The following is a 14,024-nucleotide window of genomic DNA, read 5'->3' as shown; positions in this document are numbered from 1 at the left end:
AATCTACAGATACAATGCAATCCCAATCCAAATTCCACCGGCATTTTTTAATGAGATGGAGAAACAAATCACCAATTTCATATGGAAAGGGAAGAGGCCCCGAATAAGTAAAGCATTACTCAAGAAGAAGAACAAAGTGGGAGGCCTCACACTACCTGATTTTAGAATCTATTATACCGCCATGGTAGTTGAAACAGCCTGGTACTGTTACAACAACAGACACATAGAACAACGGAACAGAATTAAGAATCCAGACAAAAATTCACACACCTATGAGCAGCTGATATTTGACAAAGGCCCAAAGTCCATTAATTGGGGAAAAGACAGTCTCTTTAACAAATGGTGGTGGCATAACTGGATATCCATCTGCAAAAAACTGAATCAAGACCCGTACCTCACACCATGCACAGAAACTAACTCAAAATGGATCAAAGACCTAAATATAAAATCGAAAACGATAAAGATCATGGAAGAAAAAATAGTGAGAAGGCTAGGGGCCCCAATACATGACATAAACAGAATACGAACCATAAGTAACAATGCACAAACACCAGAAGAGAGACTAGATAAATGGGAGGTCCTAAAAATCAACCACTTATGCTCATCAAAAAACTTCATCAAAAGAGTAAAAAGACAACCTACAGACTGGGAAAGAAATTTTGGCTACAAAAAATCTGATCAGCGTCTAATCTCTAAAATCTACAAGCTACTGCAAAACCTCAACAACAAAAAGACAAATAACTCAATTAAAAAATGGGCAAAGGATATGAGCAGCACTTCACCAAAGAAGACATTCAGGCAGCTAACAGACACGTAAAGAAATGCTCATGATCATTAGCCATTAGAGAAATGCAGATCAAAACTATAATGAGATAACATCTCACCCCAACAAGGGTAGCATTAATCCAAAAAACACAAAACAATAACTGCTGGAGAGGTTGTGGGGAGACTGGAACACTTATACACTGTTGGTGGGAATGTAAAATTGTACAGCCACTTTGGAAATCGATTTGGCACTTCCTTAAAAAGCTAGAAATAGAAATACCATACAATCCAGCTATCCCATTCTTTGGAATATATCCTGGAGAAATAAGAGCCATCACACGAATAGATATATGCACACCCATGTTCACTGCAGCACTGTTCACAATAGCAAAAAGATGGAAACAACCTAGGTGCCCATCAAGGGACGAATGGATAAACAAATTATGGTATAGTCACACAATGGAATACTATGCAACTATAAAGAACAACGCTGAAGCCGTGAAACATCTTATAACAGAGGAATCTGGAGGGCATTATGCTGAGTGAATTTAGTCCATCACAGAGGGGCAAATATTGTATAAGACCACTATTATTAGAACTGAAGAAAATGCTTAAACACAGAAGAAAACATTCTTTGATGGTTACGAGGGTGGAGAGGGAGGGTGAGGGTTATTCACTAACTACATAGTAGGTAAGAATTATCTTAGGTGAAGGGAAGGACAGCACACACTACAGGGGAAGTCAACATAACTGGACTAAACCAAAGCTAAGAAGTTTCCTGATTACAATCAAACACTTTGAGAGACAGAGTAGCAGAGGTAGGGATTTGGGGACCATGCTTTCAGGGGTCATCTAGGTCAATTGGTATAACAAAGCTTATTAAGAAAATGTTCTGCATCCTACTTTGGTGAGTGGCGTCTGGGATCTTAAAAGCTTTCAAGTGGCCGTCTAAGATGCATCAATTGGTCCCAAACACCTGGAGTAAAGGAGAATGAAGAATACCAAAGACACAAGGAAAGTATTAGCCCAAGATACAGAAAGGGCCACATAAACCAGAGACTTCATCAGCCCTAGACTAGAAGAACTAGATGGTGTCCGGCTACCACTAATGAGCACCCTGACAGGGAACACAACAGAGAGTCCCTGATGGAGCAGCAGAAAGGTGAACTGCAGAACTCAAATTCTAGTACGAAGACCAGACTTAATGGTCTGACTGAGACTGGAGGAGCCCCAGAAAGCACGGCCCCCAAACTCTCTGTCAACCCAGAACTAAAACAATTCCCAAGGCCAACTCTTCAGACAAAGATTGGACTGGATTGTGGGACATAAAATGATACTCATGAAGAGTGTGCTTCTTAGCTCAGATAGATACATGACACTAAATGGGCAGCTTTGGCCAGAGGTGAGATGAGAATGTAGTGAGGGTTAGGAGCTGGTTGAATGGACATGGGAAATCAGGGGTGGAAAGGAGTAGTGCACTGTCACAGTACGGGTAGAGCAATTAGGGTCACATAAGAATGTATATATAAATTTTTGTATGAGAGACTAACTTGAAATGTAAACTTTCACTTAAACTACAACAATAAGCAAAAATAAATAAATAAAATCAGGAAAAAAAGAGTTCAATTTTAATTATCCTGCTTCCAATTGTGTAATATATTTATAAGGTCTCATTTCTTTTCTGGTGTTAACAAAATATCCTCTGAAATCTATGCTAGTCAGATTATATAAATCAATACATTTGGCTACATGGGAGACAAACATAATTTTGATGAATTTTTTTTCCAGGCCTAAATACTGAATGATTTTATATATTATTTATTGATTTTGTCAAATTTTACAGTCACTACAGATAGCACAAGGAGCCCTGTTGGCAGAGTGGTCAAGCACTCAGCTGTTAACCGAAAGGTTGGCAATTCGACCCACCACTAGCTCGGAGGCAGAAAGATTTGGCAGTCGACTTCCATAAAGATTATAGCTTTGGAAACACTATTGGACGGTCTACTCTGTCCTATAGGGTCCCTATGAGTAGAAAACCACTCAACGGTAATGGGTTTGGTTTGGTTGGACAAATGGCACAGTAAACAAGCAGGACTTGTCCTCAAATAACTTATATTTTTGTGAAAGAAGACAGTAAATAAACAAATTTATGTTGTCAAGAAATGACATGTCTGATGAATAAAATTAAAGCAGGCAGTAAAACCCATTGCCATCGAGTCAATTTTACTTCACAGCATGGAGAGTAGAACTGCCCCAATGGGTTTCCAAGAAGAGCTAGTGGATACAAACTGCTGTCCTTTTTATTAGCAGCCATGCCCTTAATCACTGTGCCACCAGGATTCCAGTTACTGTTGTTATGTGTTGTTAGGTGCCGTCAAGTCGCTTCGCACTCGTAGCCACCCAATGTACAACAGAAGGAAACACTTCCCGGTCCTAGTCATCCTCATAATCCTTGTTACATTTGAGCCTATTGTTGAAGCTACTGTGTCAATCCATCTTGTCAAGAGTCTTCCTCTATTCTGATGACCTTCTTACTAAGCAGGATGTCCTTCCCCAGATACTGGTGCCTCCAGATAATATGTCCAAAGTATGTGAGAGAAAGTATTGCCATCTTCACTTCGAAGGAGCACTCTGGCTGTATTTCTTCCAAGACCGACTTCTTTGTTCTTCTGGCAGTGCACAGTATATCCCCTATTCTTTGCCAACACATTAATTCAAAGACATCAGTTCTTTGGTCTTCTTTATTCATTGCCCAGCTTTCCATGCATATGAGGCGATTGAAAATATCAAGGATTGGGTCTGTCGCACATTAGTCCTCAAAGTGACATCTTTGTTTTTAACACTTTAAAGAGATCTTCTGAAGAAGATTGGCCCAGTGTAATACGTCATTTGATTACCTGACTGCTGCTTCCATGGGTGTTGATTGTGGATCCAAGAAAAATGAAATCCTTAACAACTTCCATATTTGCTCCATTTATCTCGATGTTGCTTATTGGTCCAGTTGTGATGATTTTTGTTTTCTTTATGTTGAGTTGTAAGCCATACTGAAGGTTGTAATTTTTGATCTTCATCAGTAAGTGCTTCAAGCCCACTTTATTTTCAGAAAGCAAAGTTGTGTTATCTGCGTATCACAGGCTGTTAACGAGTCTTGCAGCAATTCTGATTCCATATTCTTTTTCACATAGTCCAGCTTTTCAGATTATTTGCTCAGCATACCAATTGAATAAGTATGGTGAAAGGATGCAACCCTGACACACACCTTTCTTGATTTTAAAACATGCAGTATCCCCTCGCTCTCTTTGAACTACAGCCTCTTGGTCTATGTACAGGTTTCCAATAAGCACAATTAAGTGTTCTGGAATTCCCATTCTTCCCAATGTTATGCATAATTTGTAATGATCTACACAGTCGAACATCTTTGCATAATCAATGAAAACAAAAAACAAACCCATTGCCGTCGAGTTGATTCCGACTCAAAAAGCACAGGTAAACATCTTTTTGGTGTTCTGTGCTTTCAGCCAAGATTCATCTGGCATCAGCAATGATATCCCTCGTTCCACGTCATCTGAATCCTGCTTGAATTTCTGGCAGATCCCTGTGGATGTATGGCTGCAACCACTCATGAATGATCTTCAGCAACATTTTACTTGCATGATATTAATCATACTGTGCAATAATTTCCACATTCTGTTGAATCACCTTTCTTCAGAATGGGCACAAATATGGATCTCTTCCAGTTGGTTGGCCAGGTAGCCATCTTCCAAATTTCTCGCCCTAGATAAGTTAACACCTCCAGAGGTGCATCAGTTTGTTGAAACATCTCAATTGGTATTCTGTCCATTGCTGGAGCCTTGTTTTTTTGCCAATGCCTTCAGTGCAGCTTGTACTTCTTCCTTCAGTACAATCAGTTCTTAATCATATGCTACCTCTTGAAATGGGTGAATGTCAACCAGTACTTTTTGGTACAGTGATCCTGTGTATTCCTTCCATCTGCTTTTGATGCTTCCCACATCGTTCAATATTTTGGCCATAGAATCCTTCAAAATTGCAACTGAAGGCTTGAATGTTTTTTTTGGTTCTTTCAGCTTGAGAAATGCTGAGTGTGTTCTTCTCTTTTGGTTTTCTAACTTCTTGTCCTTGCATATTTCATAATATTTTACTTTGCCTTCTCAAGCTGCCCTTTGAAATCTTCTGTTCAGCTCTTTTACTTCATCATTTCTTCCATTTACTTTAGCTAGTTGAAGTTCAAGAGCAAGTTTCAGAGTCTGTTCTGACATCCATTTTGGTCTTTTCTTTCTTTCCTGTCTTTTTAATGACATTTTGCTTTTTTCATGTATGATGTCCTTGATGTCATTCCACAATTCGTCTGGTCTTCTGGCATTAGCATTCAATGCATCAAATCTGTTCTTGAGATTTTCTTCAAATTCAGGTCGGATATACTCAAGGTCATATTTTCGTTCTTGTGGACTTGTTTTAATTTTCTTCAGCTTCAATTTGAACTTTATAGGAGCAACTGCAATTGCAGTTGGCCCCTGGCCTTGTTCTGACTGATGATATTGCACTTCATAGCCTCTTTCCACTGATTTAGTAGATTTGGTTCCCACGTTTTCCATCTGGTGAGGTCCTCATGTGTAGTTGCCGTTTATGCTGTTGAAAAAAGGTAGTTGCAATGAAGAAGTCCTTGGTCTTCCCAAATTTTATCATGCAATCTCAGGTGTTGTTTCTATCACCAAGTCCATATTTTTCAACTACCAATCCTTCTTCTTTGTTTCCAACTTTTGCATTCCAATCACCACTAATTACCAATGCATCTTGATTGCATGTTTGATCAATTTCAGACTGTAGAAGTTGGTAAAAATCTTCCAATTTCCTCATCTTTGGCCTTAGTGGTTGGTGCGTAAATTTGAATAGCAGTCATATTAACTGGTCTTCCTTCTATATGTATGGATATTACCCTATCACTGACAGCACTGTACTTCAGGGTGGATCTTGAAATGTTCTTTTTCATGGTGAATGCAATGTCATTCCTCTTCAATTTCTCATTCCCAGTATAGAAGACCATATGATTATCTGATTCAAAATGGCCAATACCAGTCCATTTCAGCTCACTAATGCCTAGAGTATCGATCTTTATGCATTCCGTTTCATTTTTTGACGACTTCCAATCAAGCCACCACAGTACAAAAAACTGACAGACGCTTGGTGGAGGGCTCCAGTACTACTGTTATAAAGGAAGTAGTGAAGGCTTATCTTATAAAATGACAAATAAGCAAGCCCTGAAAGAAGGAAATGAGGGATCCAAGTGGTTACTGGGAAAAGACAGAGCATCAAATGCAAATGCCCTAGGGTGAGAATTTTCGTACTGAGTCTTATAAAAGAGCCAAAACTTAACAATTTTCACTTTCCTTCATAGACCTGTGAAACTATTTCATGTCATTCAACCCTAAATGTCAAGGAATTGTGACGAGGCCAGTGAGTGTGAACCATGGTAATAGATAAGTTCAGAAAGTTGGGGGAGTGGAGCAGATCATTTAGCACCTTATAAATCCTAATAAGTTTATTAGAGTTCACTCAAGGGAGATGGGAACCTATTATTGGTTTTAGAGGGCAGGAGTAACGTTATATGATTTATACCTTAAAAGAGTCACTGAAAATGTCCAATTCAATCTAGATTGATAAAGAGTTACAGTGAAATCAGGGAAGCAAATTTCAATAAAATTCTTGAACATTGAACTAGGGTAGGTGCTGTAGATGTGTTGAGAGGTATTTGGATTCTGGATATATTCCAGAGGAATTTTCAACAATATTTTTGGACAGTTTAAACATGAATTGTGAAAGAAGGAAGTCAAGTCTGCTTGTAAGGGCTTCTGCCTGAGTAAATTGTAGAACAAACCCATTGCCATAGCGTTGATTCTGACTCGTAATGACACCGTAGGACAGAGTAGAACAGCCCCATAGCATTTCCAAGGCTGCAATATTTTACAGAAGCAGACTGCCACATCTTTCTCTCGTGGAGTAGCTGGTAGGTTCGAACTGCCGATTAGCAGCCGAGCACTTTAATCACTATGCCAACAGGACCCCTTTATTAAAGAGTAGTAGTAGTATTTACAGATATGGGGTGGTGGTGCTTCAAGATGACCAGATTCCTTACATCTAGGAGTGGAAATGTGGGTTAAGAGTATTGAATTTTAGAAGTTTGAGAAATCTCTTAGGTGTCTACATAGACAGCTAAAGAAAATATTTGGATATGTAAGAACAGAATTCAGGAGCTATATTTGTGCTAAGTGTGTAAATTTAGGAATCATCAGTATATGCATAGCATTTAAATTCATAAAATCGGATGAAATCTTCTAAGAATTAGTTTAGGTAAAGAAATAAAAAACACCACCACAAACAACAAATATATCTGGGCTTGAAAACATGAAATTGAATGTTCCAGCTTACCAAAAACAAAGAGAGAAACAATGTCAGAACAGTGAGCATGATTTATTGTAGAATAGCCAGTGAGGGTTCCATATTCTGATACAGACTCTAAAAGCTAGGGGCTCAGTATGTAGCACCCAGATGTGACTATGAAATGGTTTTCTAAGCACCCATAGTAGAGACAGTTGGAACTGAGACTTCTGTATAAAGTCTGGGTGTTCTAAGAATGACCCATTTATAAAAAGGGAACTAAGAAAATTCTACTCATGATTCCTGCAATATAGAAAGATTATATACCATCTATCTAGGTTCTTGATTTGGGAAAATACCACCATGGAGCAATAAAAATCCCAGACTTTTAACCTACACTTTCTGCAAGTTCCCCAATTTCCAAGCCTAGAATTGTTATTAAAATTGTCCACTACTACTGAAAGCTATATGATATCGGCAGAATACCATGAAAAACCTCTAAAGACGCTTGAATGATCCTAGGCAGATGAACACCCTACCCGCTAAAAATTCCAAAACAAAACATCACCACTGAAGATGAGATCAGGATTTAAAAAATTTTCACATATCATATGATGACATAAACTGATCTGAGATATATAATATAAACATAATGAATAGAAGAATTAGTACTTAAAAATGGGAGGAAATAGACTATCTAAAAGAGACTACTGCATACTTTTTAATTATTAAAAAATCATAACAAAAAAGTATGAGATAATACAATAACTTACAGACTTGATTTTAAGAAAGTGTAGAACTACTTCCCTGTTCATTGTATAGTGCCTGGGGTCTTATAAGCTTGCAAGTGGCCATTCAAAGTACAACAATTTGTTTCTATTTGCCTGGAGAAACAGAGGAAGGAGAGTCAGGAATAGGAGGAGGAAATGGAATATGTGGCTAATTTCCTCCATGAACAACTGCCTCCTTTTCCTGGCTACCATTGCTGAACATTTACATCAAAGATTCTATAGAAAACTCCTGATAAAAGCGAGAAAATGCAGAACAGAATTTCAAATTTTCAGGGAATCCAAATTTTCTGGAGCCATGGAGGCTAGATGATCCCCTGAAACTATTGCCCTGAGATAATCTTTAAACCTTAGACCTTAAATCAAATATATCCCCTGAAGTCTTAAAATCGAACAATAGATTAGATTATCTGGTAAAGAATGTCTTCCTTGGGTATTGTGCTCCTTTAAGATCTGTATAGGATGAAACTGATCACAGCAACTTAGAAGATTAGATAGCAAACTTAGGAGACAGTGAGTTTACGTTAATGTGGGTTAAATAACTCGGAAAAGGAGGTGTGAATGGTTGCACAACTTGAAGAATGTAATCAATGTCACTGAATTGTACATGTAGAAGTTGTTGAATTGGTGTATGTTCTGCTATGTATAAGGAGCCCTGGTAGCACAGGGGTTAAAGCACCTGGCTGCTAACGAAAAGGTTGATGGTTCAAACCCACCGGCTGCTGCGTGGAAGAATGATGTGACAGTCTGCTTCTGTAAAGATTACAACCTTGGAAAGTCTATGGGGTAGTTTTACTCTGTCCTGTAGCGTCATTATGAGTTGGAATCATCTCAACAGCATCAGGTCTTTTTTTTTTCTTTCTTTTTTTTGGCTGCTGTGTAGTCTCAACAAAAAAAAAAAGTATAAAAAAAAGAATACTAAATGTAAGCATTCGAAGAATAAACAATACTAATTATGATAATATTAATTCAATGGTGGATAGGTTAAACCAATGATTATAGACAATAATAAGAAATTATTAAAAAAATTAATTTCAAATATCTATCTGGAGCATGTGGAGGTGAACAAAATGGGCAGAAGGATCTTGATTGTATTATTTTCTGCTCTTCCTGTGATTTTGACATTTTTAATTCTTTTTTAAATACATTTTTTCCATCCCTTTTCAAAAGCTTTCTCATCTTACACCTGATGACAATGGGGCTGTTTGGACCCCGTGGTGGTAGGGAGCAAGTGGCAGTGCTCAATCCACAAAGACAAGATGGGCAAATTCACCTTAATGGACAGCAGAGTCAAAGCAGTAGTCAGAATAGTATGACTCATGTGAATGTATGGTGTTGGCTACTTCGTCATGGTGTGCCTAGGAATGAAATATATGGGATATCTACTAAATATTTACTTGACCTGTATAAGCAGAAGAATTCTAGGTCAAGTGAACGACAATCTACTTGAATCACCAGACTGCAGAATCACAGTCACTCAATCAATTCCCACACTTGAGCCAGTTTACAGACCCATAATCCCTTGAATGAAGGGGAGACCTGGTTCCCTTGAGGAAAGACCACACAACACTACCAAAAATTTATACTGTTAATATTTCTCCCAGCCTTCCCCAAGGGGATCTACGGCCTTTTATGAGAATGACTGTTTATTAGGTAAAAGGAAATAACAAGACTTTTTGGGGATTACTGGATACTGACTCTGAACTGACACTAATTGAAGGCAACCTAAAACATCACAGTGGCCCACCAGTCAAAGTAGGGGCATATGGGAGCCAAGTTATTAATGGAGTCTTAGCTCAGGTTCATCTCACAGCGTGTACAGTCGGTTCTTGAACCCATCCTGTTGTGATTTCCCCAGTTCCAGAATGCATAATTATAATAGAAACACTCAGCAACTAGAAGAACACCCACATTGGATCCCTGACAAGTGCAGTAAGGGATATTATGGTAGGAAGACCCAAGCAGAGGACATTAGAACTGTCCTTACCTAGGAAAATAGTAAAAAAAAAGCAATACCACATTCTTGGAGGGATTGAAGATATTACTGCCACCATCAAGTACTCGGAGGATGCAGGCATGATGATTCCCAACATACCCCCACTCCACCCACCTGCTTGGCCTGTGCAAAAAACAGATGTATCTTGGAGAATAACAGTGGATTATTATAAACTTAACCAGGCGGTGACTCTGATTGCAGCTGCTCTTCCAGATGTGATTTCATTGCTTAAGCAAATTAATACATCTCCAGGTACCTCGTACGCAGTTACTGATCTGGCTAATTCCTTTTTATCAATTCTGGTTTTGAAGTACCATCAGAAGACTTAGTAGAGACTGAACACTTAACCGTGGGCCACCAAGTCATGGTGTGGCCTGTGCTGCCCATAATGAACTGAGTGTTGTCTGACCCACAGGCTCATAAAGTCTGATGTCCACAACAGCACTCCATCATTAAATGAAAATGGTATATACAAATCAAGCCTGAGCAGGATGTGAAGGCACAAGTAAGTTGCTTGAGGAAGTGGCCCAAATACCCACGGTCTCTATTTCTGTCACATTACCTTCCATCTCCCTGTCTGTGCCTATGGCCTCACGGAGAGTTCCGTATGATCAGTTGACTGAGGAAAAGAAGACTCGTGCCTGGTTCACAGACGGTTGTGTGATATGCAGGTACCACTCAAAAATGGACAGCAGCAGCACAATAGCCCCTTTCTGGGACCTCCCTGAAGGACAATGGTGAAGAGACAATCTTGCAATGGGCAGAATTTGAGCTTTGAACCTGGTTGTTTGCTTTGTTCGGAAGGAGAAATGGCCAAATGTGAAACTGTATACTGATTCCTGGGCTGTGGCCAACGGTTTGGCTGGATGATCAGGAACTTGGAAAGGATGTTAATGGTAAATTGGAGACAAGGATGTAGGAGGAAGATGTATGTGGATAGCTCTGTCTGAATGGGCCAAAGAAATGAAAATATTTGTGTCTCATGTGGATGTTCACGAAAAGGTGATCTCGGCAGAGGAGGATTTTAAGAATCAAGCGGATAATATGACATGCTTGTTGGAACCAGTCATCCTCTTTCTCCATTCATTCCCATCATTGCCCAATGGGTTCATGAATAAAGTAGCCATGGTGGCAAGGATGGAGGTTATGCCTGGGATCAGCAACATGGACTTCCATCCCCCAAAGCTGATTTGGCTATACCCACTGCTGAGTGCCCAATCCTTCAAGTCCTTGATGGTGGCAGTAACATCTGCAGTCCCTCCAGGAAAGCGGTATTGCTTTTGTTTTACTATTTTCCTAGGTAAGGGCAGTTCTAATGTCTTCTGCTTTGGTCTTCCTACCATAATATCCCTTACTCCACTTGTCAGGGATCCAATGTGGGTGTTCTGCTAGTTGCTGAGTATTTCTATTCCAGCAGAGACCAACACTGAGTCCCAATATGGCACCATTCCTCAAGGTGATCAGTCAGCAACCTAGTGGCAGGTTAATTATATTTGGACCACTTCCATCATGGAACGGGCAGTGTTTTGTTCTTACTGGAATAGACACTATCTCTGGATACTGATTTGCCTTCTCTGGATGCAATGCTTCTGCCGTAACTACCATCTATGTACTTACAGAATGCCTTATCCAATGTCATGGTATCCCACGCAGCATTGCCTTGGCTCAAGTCTCACTTCACAGCAAATGAAGTGTGTAATTGGCCCAGGCTCGTGGAATTCACTGGTTTTACCATGTTCCCCATCATTCTGAAACAGTTGGCTTAATAGTACAAAGGAATGGCCTTCTAAAACACAAATATGGTGCCAGCCAAGGGGTAATACCTTGCAGGGTTGGGGCAATGTTCTCCAGGAGACTGTATATGCTGTAAACCAGCGTCCAATATATGCTGTTGTTTCTCCTAAGCCAGGATTCATGGGCCCAGGAATAGAGGTGTGGAAATGGGAGTGGCACCACTCACTATTACCCTTATTGAACCACTTGCAAAGTTTTTGTTTCCTGTCCCCCTAACCGTATGTTCTGCAGGGCTAGAGGTCTTAGTTCCAAAGGGAGGAATACTCCCACCTGGAGACACATCACTGATTCCACTGAACTGGAAGTTAAGAATGCCTCCTGGCCACTTTGGGCTCCTCATACCTCTGGATCAAGAGGCAAAAAAAGGAGTCATTGTATTGGCTGGTGTTTTTGATCCTGATTACCAAGGGGGAATTGAATTGATATTACATAACGCAGGTAAAGAAGAGTATGTCTAGAATACAGAAGATCCCTTAAGACATCTTAGTACTAATATGCCCTGTGATTAAAGTCAATGGAAACTACAGCAACCCAATTCTGACATGACTATTATGGGCCCAGACTTTTCAGGAATGAAGTTTTGGGTCACACCACCAGGCAAAGAACCATGACCAGCTAAGGTGCTTGCTGTAGGCAAAGGGAATACGGAATGGGTGGTGGAAGAAGGTAGTTTTAAATAACAGTTATGACCACAGGACCAGTTGTGGAAACCAAGAACGTAATTGTTATGAATATTCCTTCTTTGTATGTGTGCATCAAATATTTTCTTTTCTTCACTTTTAAAATATAAGATGGAAACAGGGTAGGGTGTTTTCAGTTATGCGCACGTTAGTAGTATCATGTAAGGCAAAACTACAACTTTGTAATTGTCTTTAGTAAGAAATTGTGTATGATTTAAGGAGATGTGTACAGGTGTCAAGCTGACAAGGGGTGGAATGTGATGGTTAAGGTTGTGTGTCAACTTGGTTAGACCATGATTCTCAGTGATTTGGCAGTTATGTAATGATGCAGTTTGGCAGTTACGTAATGATGTAGTTATACTCCATTTTGTGATATAATCACCTCCATAATGTGATCTGATGTGATCGTTCAATCAGTTGTAATAGGCGGTTCCTTGGGGGTGTGACCTGCATCCAATATATATAGATGTTCTGGCAAAACTTGATGGCTTTTGCTCACTCTGGATCCTGCATCTGGCTTGTCATCATTTGCCTCTCGGTTTTTGGGACTTGAGGCAACGGCCTTCTTTATTGCCTGCTGATCCTGGGATTCGTCCTCTTCCATAGCCTGTGAGCCAGCAGCCTGCAGTCTTACCTGCCTATCTTGTATTCATCATCCTCTGCAGCCCGTGAGCTAGCAGGCTGCTGTCTCACCTGCCAATCTTGGGTTCGTCAGCCCCTGAAACTATGTGAGTCAGGAGAATCTTCTAGCCTGACCCCTGACCCACTGACTTGGGACTTGCCAGTCTCTACAACTGCCTGAGCCATTTCTTTGAGATAAATCTTTCTTTCAGTGACTTTGGTTCTCTAGAGAACACAGCCTAAGCCAACTGCTATGAGTCGGAATTGACTCAGCAGCACAAAACGAAAACAACAAAAAGTTTCCTCCACCATCCTGGTCCTGGTTGTTCAGTATTCAACAAGTGTAGGTAGAACACTAATAAGAGAAATATTTTGGCTTTGTCTAGCCCAATCCAATTCAATTTATTGATTCTTTTTTCTAGCATCAGATAAAGATCATGCGTTCCTTTTTGTTGCAATGAATGAATGCTTAAAAACTACACACACACACACACACACACACACACAAGTTCACAAAGAATAAGCAATGGTACATAAGACATTTCATAGGAAAAACAATTCTCAAAAAAAATACGTAGTGTACCCCCCAATTTCTGTAATTCTCATCAAGGTATTAAAAATTTTAAGGCCAAGTTGTTCAGCTGCAAGACAATGTATCATCCTTCCAAACCTGCTGTCTCTGCAAAAAGAAATTGCAACAGTCTTACAGGCCAGGGATATTAGACCAACCTGCAGTTCACTTCTTCCTCTCTTATCTCTTTATTCAGAGCTCATGACCTTTCCCCTCTGAAATTAATAACTGAGCTTTCTTTCACATGCCACATAACCTTGTCTTAATCTTAGTGGGAAAACTATGCTATGCATAGTATTTATTTATTTATTTATTTATTTATTTTAATATTTTATTGTACTTCAGGTGAAGGCTTACAGAACAGATAGTTTTTCATGTAACAGTAACACACATGCTGTTTTATGACATTGGTTAAC

General features: G+C 39.6%; 2 pseudogenes; one reads left to right on the top strand and one right to left on the bottom strand.

Moving 5' to 3' along the window:
* LOC101355573 (uncharacterized) overlaps positions 1–9,297 on the bottom strand; it is a 43,571-nt pseudogene extending 34,274 nt beyond the window's left edge.
* Positions 9,298–9,545: 248 nt separating this feature from the next.
* On the top strand, positions 9,546–13,088 carry LOC111819462 (uncharacterized; annotated as a pseudogene).
* The last annotated feature ends 936 nt before the right edge of the window (positions 13,089–14,024 follow it).

The sequence above is a fragment of the Trichechus manatus genome, unplaced genomic scaffold (genome assembly GCF_000243295.1).
Source record: "Trichechus manatus latirostris isolate Lorelei unplaced genomic scaffold, TriManLat1.0 scaffold00009, whole genome shotgun sequence".
Classification (NCBI taxonomy): Eukaryota; Metazoa; Chordata; class Mammalia; order Sirenia; family Trichechidae; genus Trichechus; species Trichechus manatus.
Note: the sequence above shows the minus strand (reverse complement) of the source record. Positions and strands in the feature narration are given on the sequence as shown.